General features: G+C 41.5%; 1 protein-coding gene across 5 annotated transcripts in view; it reads right to left on the reverse strand.

Moving 5' to 3' along the window:
• Nucleotides 1–10,187, reverse strand: part of Nbea (neurobeachin) — a 551,294-nt gene that overhangs the window by 117,975 nt on the left and 423,132 nt on the right. The window lies entirely within an intron of this gene.

A 10,187-nucleotide genomic window follows, 5' to 3' on the forward strand; every position in this document is an offset into this window, starting at 1 on the left:
TTTTTTAAGCAGACTTGTCTGGCTACTTGTAATTTCTCTACTGCATGATATCAAAGCCGTATGCAAGAGTTCTCCCCACAGCCTGTACCCAAAGGAAATGTTGTGAACCCATTGCATAGTGTATCAATGGCAACTCTTCCAAACTTAAGACCATGTATTTCTTCTTGTTACTGCACTGCTATTACTTAGTACAATGCCTACACAGTGCCAAAACTCCGTAAAAATGTTTTTGTTGGATTATTAAGTGTATATGGAGTCTGTATGTAACTGGAAAAGCACAGAGTGCACATATTTTAGTGTCACTTGGCATCTATGGTTATACGAACAAAATATTTTATAATTTAGTTAATAGCTATTAATTATTGTTTTATACTACTTTGTAATATTTTTTCTGAAAAGAAAGCAGTTTATTGGAGCTTTATTGACATTTCAGTTTTAAGAAGGTCGCATAGAATTTTCCACTTGTTGGCTAGTGAGATGGCTAATTGCGTAAAGGTGCTTGCAGCCAAGCCCTTTGACCTGAGTTTGCTTCCCAGGAGTCACATGTGAGAAGTAGAAAACCAACTCCTGAAAGTTGTTCTCAGCCTTCAATACACACAGTCACACCCCCACCACACACACACCAAATAAATATGTGTAATTTACAAAAAGGAATTTCCTATTGAATCTTACTGTGTTTCCTCAGAGGAAACTGATGTAACACCAGAACCCACTCTGCTCCCTGTTCTACCATTGCCATTAAACAATTATAACTGATCATGTCAGATGTGTCCTCTCTTCCTCCCACACCTGAGTCAGGGCACTCATCCTAGAGACAGAGGAGATGAGGAAAATGTCATTCCGGAGAAGGAACTAATGCACAGTTCACTCGCTCCTTCTCTGGATATCCCTGAGTTGATGCTAAGTTCAGAAGTGCTGATGCCCTCAGTATGAGAAGCAAGAAAGCCCAGCATAGCTCATCATGGGAGAATGGAGAAAGTCTGTGAGGCTGAGAAAAACAGGCAGCTCAGCCAGCCTGGGAGATCTCTGAGTTCTAGGACTTGTTCACTCAGCTTGCTGTCATCTATGAATGTCCCAGTACATGTTTGTGTGTCTCACATCCAAATATCTTTCTCTAATAAAAACTTTTGAATTAGGAAATCTGTACACGGAGAGGACACCAAGTCTATTTTTTGACCTAGGCTTCATGCTTTGCTCTTTACAGAAAGAAAAGTCTGTGTATCAATTTAATTTTCCATAAACATAAAAGTGCCCTAGACAATGAAATCTACTCAAACTTTAAAATAAGCAGGTATTAAATGTTTTCATGCATCATGTTCTATAATGGTTCTTCTTGTTTGCTTGGGAAACTCCTACTAGTAACTAGCAACATCTGCTGCTCAAAGCAGCATTTATACAATCTACCATCTACTAAGAACCTACCAAGGAGGCGCCTGGCTCATCAGGAACCAGGGCCACAAGATGAATATGAATAATTTTCTAGTGAAAAGACTTTTCTTTTGTGTAGAGGTAATTAGCAGATGAAAGATGCTTTCATAAAAATTGACATCAGAGTTTGTGAAGTGTATTTGCTCATAAAAACCTGACTCTCGGGCCTTGGCAGTGCATGTGAGGGGTTCCCAGGTGGATTCTTTCTCTTATCACTGGTGGTGTGCTGGCTCCACTCTCTGGGCAAGAGAAGCTACTGTGAGAACCAACCTGGAAGTGAGGGAACTCACATCCTATCCATAGAGTCTCACTTTCTCATGTTGGTGGGCTAATGCAGTTCTTTTCCTGAGACTGGGGCTGTAGGCAAGAACTTGGGCTTTATCAAGTACTTGTAACAATGTTCTACTAACAGTTTCTCCTCATACAGCATGAAAGTGCTGTGGGTACTAAACCAGTAACACTGCTGTCCCCAGCTGGCAGGGTAGCACAGTGAGATACTCCACGCTGTACTGATGGAAGGAACTCAAAGGTCCTCCCCATCAGAACCTAAAGACAGTCAACAGCCTGGGAGGAGGAGGGAGCAGTCTGTTCCCACCCTAGCACTTTCCCAGGCTGCCATGCTCCAATCTAAAGCTTCTCTTCGACTTCTTATGGTACAACTAGCTCTGGTTATCTCTTGAACTGTTTTTCTCATATATTACGTAATAGGTGATATTCAGTACTATGTCTGTCATATGTGAAGATTACTCTTTAGAAGCATATTGTGCTTCCTATGAGTTTTATACTTCTGCTCCCAGTTCTCTAGATGGGAAGGTGACTGGCTGTTACCAGTCATCAGTCTTTTGCTAGGTGCAAAGAAATACCCTTTGGGGTTAGAGAGATGGTTCACTGGTTAAGAGCACTGACTGTTGCTCTTCCAGAGGTTCTGAGCTCCATTCCCAGCAACAACATGGTGGCTCCCAACCATCTGTAATGGGATCCGATGCTCTCTTCTGGTGTGTCTGAAGACAGCGACAGTGTACTCACATATACAAAATAAACAAATCTTTAAAAAGTAAAGAAACACCTGTTGTTCTTTGCTGTGCATGAATGTCACTCAGGATACTTGTAGGATGAGAAAATAGAATTGTAACTTGGAGGTGAAGAGTCCAGATCTGACTGTGCTTACGCAGTTTATTCTGCAACCTGTACCTCACTAAGGACTGGCTCATGAGTCCCAGGAAGTCCTCTGCCCCTAGGCAATGCCTTCCAGCATCACACATGAGTTGTGCATCAAATATAATCTACTAGAGTCATAACCTACTAAGCTCCAGGAACAAAGTCTGATGCTGGGGGTGATGGTAAATAAGGCAGAGAGGCCCCTCCTTTCACTCTGCCTGTGCCTGTGTCTACAAGGCAGGACAGACACATCTTACTGGCTTGCTCAAGGAATGCAATGAGCCTTTATGTAGTGTTCTTATCACAGGTTCGTCTGCTGTAAGGCAGTGCTTCCAGAGGCATGAGGCCTTCCAGAGCACTCACTGCAGAAAAGGCACATAGAAACCATGACTTCAAACTCAGTATTGTAGGAATACTATGGGAACTGTCTACACAGTGACTTCATGAGGATAAACCTGAGATCTCAATTAAGGCAGAAGCAGGTGATGGAAGCTTCGCTTCAGATGTGTTTAGAAGGAAAGGAGAGGAAAAGTGGACTGACTATGTGTTCGACAAAGTGGGAAAGTCTTGGTGAAGTCACTGATGACCTAGAGGTGCTGTAGGCACCTGAGGAAGTGAAGCCATCCCCCACCTTTGTACAGATTATGGCACACAACAATGATGTGAGCAAGATAAGTGTTCAGTCACACAGACATTGGATGGGACCATCACTCTGATACTACTGTCAGAGGCAGGAGTTTCTGTGAAGGAAATTTAGTACCAAACCAATTAGCCTATCCCACTCATGGACAAACTGCCAGTAAATAAATTTAAACAAATTAAACTGATTAAAGTTGCGTTCCGCATTGATGTGAACAAGCCTTCTCTACAGCATTGCTTTCTTACCACACAAAGCTATTTCTATGTCTTACTCAGACACTATGAGTCTGTAGACTAGCTTCCTTCTGAATGTCCTGGCATGTGGCATACAGCACAGCAAGGGCCCTGCATGTGCAGCTTCGCAGTACACCCACCCCATGTACTTTAATAAATGCTTTAGAAGATAAGTCAAAATGTATACCAGAGACACCCATATCATGAGTTCATTTATGAAAAATGAGGCCAATTTGGCAAAGAATTTTGTGGAGTAAGTACATGTGTGTTAATACATTTAATTAATCATATTTTCAGTAAGATTGTGCCAGAATTTTGTACTAAAAAAAAAAAATCACTGACGTTTCTTTATGTCAGAGCATTCTCATTGGGTAGATGGGTACATTTTAAATGATGCTCAAGCTTTGAAATGATGCTACTACAATTTAGGTGGGCATTCCATAGAGAAATGGCAAAGATGGTATGAAAAAGGATGATACACATAAATGTATAAAAGTGCCTATTTTAGTGTATTACATTATATATTAATATAGTGACTTCTAATGCACAGAAGTGTGTATGTGCATGATTATTACACTATTTATAAATTACTTATAGTCACTCAGCCAGTAAAAGATGGCCTGAAAGGAGAGCCCACAGGAAGGCACTACAGGACAGACCGCTCTTACCTGGGTAAAGCATACTGCGCCCCATCTTCATAGGAAGACCACTGCTGATTCACAACTCCTTTACTGAATCCCAATACCCCACAGGCTTACACACACTGAGCTTGCTGTGTAGAAAACAACTGTGTCCTTCATCGCTGGGGCATGTGATACTACACACAAGAAACACTGGCGAGATCTAGCCAAAGCTAGGATACACGGGCAGGTGCTGTGACCCAGAAGTTTCTGATCTGCGTCATATGGATTTGTATCTTCCCCTGACAGGTTAACTAAGTACCTGATGGAGTACTCAGTGTAGTATTGCTCACTGCAGTATCATGCAGGCTGGCAGTCACCCCTGGGAGGGTAAGAATGCATGTACCTTATGCTGTGAAGTTGAAGGCATTTTTTTTTAAGAGAAAAGGAATACAAAGTTAAACTCACACTGGCTTACAGTTCTTGGCATCTCTCAGTTCTCACCAGGCCCTTGTGGTTGACCTGAGCTAGGCAGCCCAGCTTAAATGAACACCATCATCATCTTACCTCATGCCTCACTGCTTTACAATGACTTCTCTAACTTGGTAATAAAGATAACAGGTTGGGGAATGTTGTCACTAGGTAACAGTTCCTTCAGCTCTTTGCACAGCATTCTGCTTCATGCTTTTTCCCCCCATGTTTCATGCTTTTTAAATTTAGTTCTTAGTGTGAACTTATGTCATTTTTAGGAATTCTGAACAAAATATATTTAAAATATTTTAGAATTCATTGGATACACATGAAATGTACCAATTTTCCTCCCTATTTAAAAAAAAATAAGAATTCCTAGTCTCTTGATTAGGGACTGATAGGCCTATGTGAGAATTTATAGCTGTCTCTCTCTGTGAGCCCCTTCACCCAGTAAGAAAAAATACTTTAATGCACCCTGAAATAAGACTGAAATAAGAACCTTTGTTTGCCTCTGATAAATGCCCAAGTATCCAGGCACCGAGGGGTACCACAACAATAAATCGATGCTAAAGAAAAATTATACTCCCTTCAACTTTTTACCTTCAAGATTGGCTCTCACGCAGCAATACTAAAAAGAAAGTTTAATATGTGATAGCTGATAATTTCACACTAATCCCTGCTCTGCTCTCCCCCATCCCATCCCCCTCCTTTTTTCCCTGGACTGAAGTCCAATAGACAGCAGGAGATGAGTCTCAGGTCTGCTACAAGCCCTCCAAGCCTAATCGAATGGGTGTAAAAACATATATAAAAAGATGAAAGCACTCTGCTTTACATATGGCAAAACACATCAGGGAGACTCTGAAAGGAGAAGTGAGCCGTTGTTCCATAGGGGCAGGTTAGGTCTGATGCTAATGCCGGCTTAAGATGGTGACAGTCTGGAGTGGGGAGCCTGGACAGGCTGCTTTAATTTCTCCCTGGAATAGCTCTTGCCCAACCTTCTGCAACACATCAAAGTCTCTGGAGCTCAATTAAAATTGGATTATATTGAAATGCTCCATCTATGGGAGCTGTGTGCTCACTAACACTTTTCTCTCAGTAATACTCCAGATGACAGTTGCCCATCCCAATTTACACAGTTGTCATAGAGACGGGAGGAGAGCAGTGAGGAAGCAGCACAAAGGAAAGGTAAGGGCTGAGGTTTCTGCGAATGAGGGGCTTCCTACATTTCCTGGATCCCGTTTATTATACCAGCGACAGCATCCAAGATACAGCGTTGTTATTACACTCTGTGTTTGTGCATGATGAAGACAAAGACAGCTAATGTTGGTGTTGGGATGAGGGAGCTGTGGTCAAGTGTTTTCAGCTTACTGAGAATCACCCTCATTGTCCCTGCAGGCCAGGGGACAGAGTGTGGTTGGCAAGGCTAGAAAGTATCAATATCTACTTTTTAGTTACAGTTATGACTTACAGAGAATAATCTTTAGGGTAAATATCCTTTTCTTTTCCAAATCTGCCTTTGGAAATGGTTAAATGTGTGGTGAAGATAGTAAACCATGACTGCCATACTCCCTGTTTTAAAATCACACTGGATTTGGTTAAATCTAATGAACAGTAATGGGACCCACCCCTGACACAGAATTAAGAGATTTCCAAATTTGGACTTGGAGTTTATTTCCGGTTTTAATGACCAGGTGTTCTATAATCCTTGTTAATTTCTCTTCTGACACAAAAGCCTATAGCCAAGGAAGAATACTGTCAACTTCCTCCTAGCCTAGCAATGAAGACAGCTCAGGTGCCTGGCAGTTCTAAAGAATGCTGTGCTTGGCAGTGTATTGGCTAGTAGTGATCGGAAGTTCTTGTGTATGCAGACTCTTTCTGGCTCTGTGGAAACTCTAACCTTCCCTGTAGTTGGCTTATTGCACTACTAGGACTGTTCTCTTCCCTCTGTGGAGGTCACCATGGGAATTGACCAGGTACTGCTCTTTTATGGTGTAGTATACTATTTTTTTGTGTGGTAGACCCTCTATAACTATAGGTCTTTTTCTCCTGGGAAGATGTGTTAGGATTCTGAAGCTTCAACAAGGCAGAGAGCACAAGTGCAGACCCAGGGGGAAGGAAACAAGGATGTGTCAGAAAATCTAAATTTGTCAAAACAAGCCCTAGCTTACACCAACAAGAAGGGCTCTATAGCTTGGGTCCTGACAAAGCACAGGGTATTTATTTATTTATTTACTTACTTACTTTCTTATTTATTTATTTGCCCAGCTGTAGAAAACACCATCTAATGAACCTATCTAGGGCGGCTGTCCCCATCCTGTCAGGCATGTCAGGAAATGACAAGCACTGGGGACATGCTGCCGCCAGTCATAGACAGGCCTGCCAGCTGGAGAGTTCAGCCCCAATCTAATCACATCACCAGAAAATAACTTTCATGCTTTCAGCTTGACAGGATGGACTTGAGGAAAAAAACCTAGTATTGAAAACAATGCTTTTGTTTTGATTACCCTGTTTTGCACAGAAATTAAAAGCATCCACTAACAGGCCCAATGAATGTTACTTTATAATAATGCAAAAAGAAAAAAAGCCATATCATAGAAAAAGGAATAAAATGGCCACATGGGGAATGTGGGTACACATTCCAGAAAAAAGGAAGGTCAAACCACCCTGGTCTCCTTCAATGCACCAGCCACATCACCTTGGAAATTCAACTCTGTTTTCAGTTCAGTTTATTGACACACAAATTGCTTGTCTTCAAAACAAAGCTTGCAAGGCTGATTTCATCCTCACACATGAAGAGAGTAAGGAGATGAAACTCGTATTTACACATAACTGTGAGAAGTGCCTTGCTGTGGTGCTGCTGGGGAAAGTGTCATTATGAACAGATGTATCCACAAGGACACGACAAGCTGGACCACCCTTACCAGGGACTGGAGAGAGGTGGTGATGAAGACCTCATTTCAACTGGACTACTTGCTATCTCAGTATCCTGTGGACACTGGACTGCTCTACTATACTTTCATGCAACTATCCAGTGCTGTTCATAACTTGTGTGTGCTCTCATATAAACAAGTGGAATAAGGTGTACCATATACAATTTAGCATTTTTGCTGACAAAGCCATTTCTATAGGGTAACTTCTGGTGCTGTCATAAAATCTCTAAGAGTCAAGTACAATGCTCCAAGTGTACCTATGTTGTGTTATAAGGTATTATGAAGTCTCGTGGTTGAAGTCTTTTTTATTCTGATTATGAAAAGTAGATTCCAACTCACACTTTCACTGCATTTCAAAAGCCCACACTAAATCAAACATTAGTTATTTGCAGTACACTCTTGAAATGTCACCAGTACAGACACAGAGTTGTTCCATAGTGACTGTCACTCACAAGCACTGTCACCTGAGTCATGCGTTGGGTCGCTCTCTGTCTCTAAAGCAGCGGTAAGAAAGTCAGCGTCCAGGGCTGCTGTAGTCTAGATGGTGGACTCAGAGGTGATCCCAACTCAACACTGTGATTACAGAAGAATATCCACCCCAGACAGCTAAGTGGTGGCGAGTATTTTCAAATGAAACAATAATTCTTACTTATCACATGGAAACCAGTCTGTAGAGAGAAGGAAACGGGTGTGCAGCTGCTTCCTGGGCATGAACTATTGTGGGCTTGACCATGAACACAGGAGGACTGGGGCTTGACTTCTGTACTGAGGTGATGAAGGTGAACATTTCATATCTCCTTATGTCAAATGTTTCCAATATATGATGATTTTACTCAAACACTAATGTATAATTTTGTCATTAGCTTGCTCAGTGTGGCTTTTCTGCAGCATTATTTAATTCACTTCAGTCATGTAGGAGCATAGAGAGCTCTGACCTCCTGACCCCAATTTTCACTTAAAGAAACAAATATCCTTTTTGCAAACTAAGACAATTTTTCTCTTGTCAACCTTGTTTTAATGTATTAACCTTATTTCTGTTATGGTAAATATCCATGTTTGTCATTGAGATCTGCTCGGCATAGAAGCTTTAATCAAGTTATGAAATTGCTTCTGGTCTTTTTCCATTTTGAGAAATAAACTAAAATAAACATGCTGAGTGAATGAGCTCACACTGGAGATGCAGGATGTGCTTTAGTTTTGTCTGCCGTCAACTATTAGAAAGAAAACAAAAGGCAAGCAGGCAGGTTGTGCCTTCACTTAGTGACAAGACTCAATGGAAGACCATGTAAATGGCCTGCTCTGATGATGCTGAGGATCATCATAGGAGCTGAGCAGATGGCTCGGTGGGTACAGTGTATGCTGCAAAGCATGCAGACTTGAATCTGGATTCCCAGTAACCACATAAAAGCCAGGTGTAGCTGCACCAGCCTGAATCCCCAGCACTGGGCAGATGGTGATGGTGGATTTCTGAGACTTGCTGGGTAGCCAATCCAGCCAACCAAACAGCTTTGAGTTGTCTTGAAACACAAGGTGGAGAGCAATAAAGGAAGGCACCAAAATCGACCCCAGCTTCCTCAAACATCCATGTGTACCCTAACATGCACGTGTACAGGACATGACCACATATAACATACATGTACACAAATAAAGTCATCATAATGAATGTGCTTATTCTTGAATTTATGAGAAATGGGAAACTGAATATAAATCCTAAACTGAACATGACAAATTGTATAATGTACCCCTAAGAACTTTCTAGAGAAAGAGAAATCAGAGTAGAAGAACCATGGTGAGATACCATGTGTATTCATAAGATTTCATTCTGTGGAAATGGCCAAAAGTAAATGTGAAAAGGTCTTGTGGTATGCTCCAACTGGGTAGTTGACAATAAGATGTTGGTTACTCTCTTGCCTAGCTTTTTTCTATTCACATACAGTCACCATCTGACAAATGAGGCAGTAATTTTTATCCCCTTTTACAGGAAGGAAGAAAGGATAGCTAGATCCTCATTTGCCTCATCAAAGTCACAGTAACTCTGAAGGCTGCCAAGGCTGAGCTGAGAAGAAAGAGGCCTAGTCTAGATGCTCTAGTTCTCCCAAAGGACACATACTGAAACCCGCCTCCCATGATGATAGCATTAGGAGGTGTGATGGGTAAGTCATGGAGGCTGCACATTCAAGAATAGAATTCTACTCCATAGAAGAGAGACTTGAGGACTCCACTTTTCCTGTAAATAGGGGGGACACAGAAGGAGGTGACACTTAGAGAGTAGAGACCTGACATTACCAGGCACCCATCTGCTGGTGCTTTGACTCGGGTGTCTTACCCTGGACAGCTAAGCAGTGAACTCTGTTTACGAGTTTGTTAGTGAAATCCAGATGGACTGTGACAACAATTATCCTACCTTAGCCCATCATACAGAGAACATTTCCATAGGGATGTGGATAAGTTTTCTCAGTTAAGTATTTACTCTTCAAAAAATACATGTAATTTACTAATTTTTCCAATTTTCATTAAGTTCTTAGAAGTAGTTACAATAAATTTTCATTAAAGGGCTTATGAAAAATGTCTCCCAATATCTCAAGCCTTTTCCCAGGACCTTAACACCTTTAGTGGTTCTTAGCATAGCATCACTACTGCCAGCTTTTTCTAAATCGTTACAGGAGCATATACAGATAAACAAATTAACTGCCTGGCTTTCAAATTC

This window comes from Mastomys coucha, unplaced genomic scaffold (assembly GCF_008632895.1).
Source record: "Mastomys coucha isolate ucsf_1 unplaced genomic scaffold, UCSF_Mcou_1 pScaffold16, whole genome shotgun sequence".
In the NCBI taxonomy this organism is placed as follows: Eukaryota; Metazoa; Chordata; class Mammalia; order Rodentia; family Muridae; genus Mastomys; species Mastomys coucha.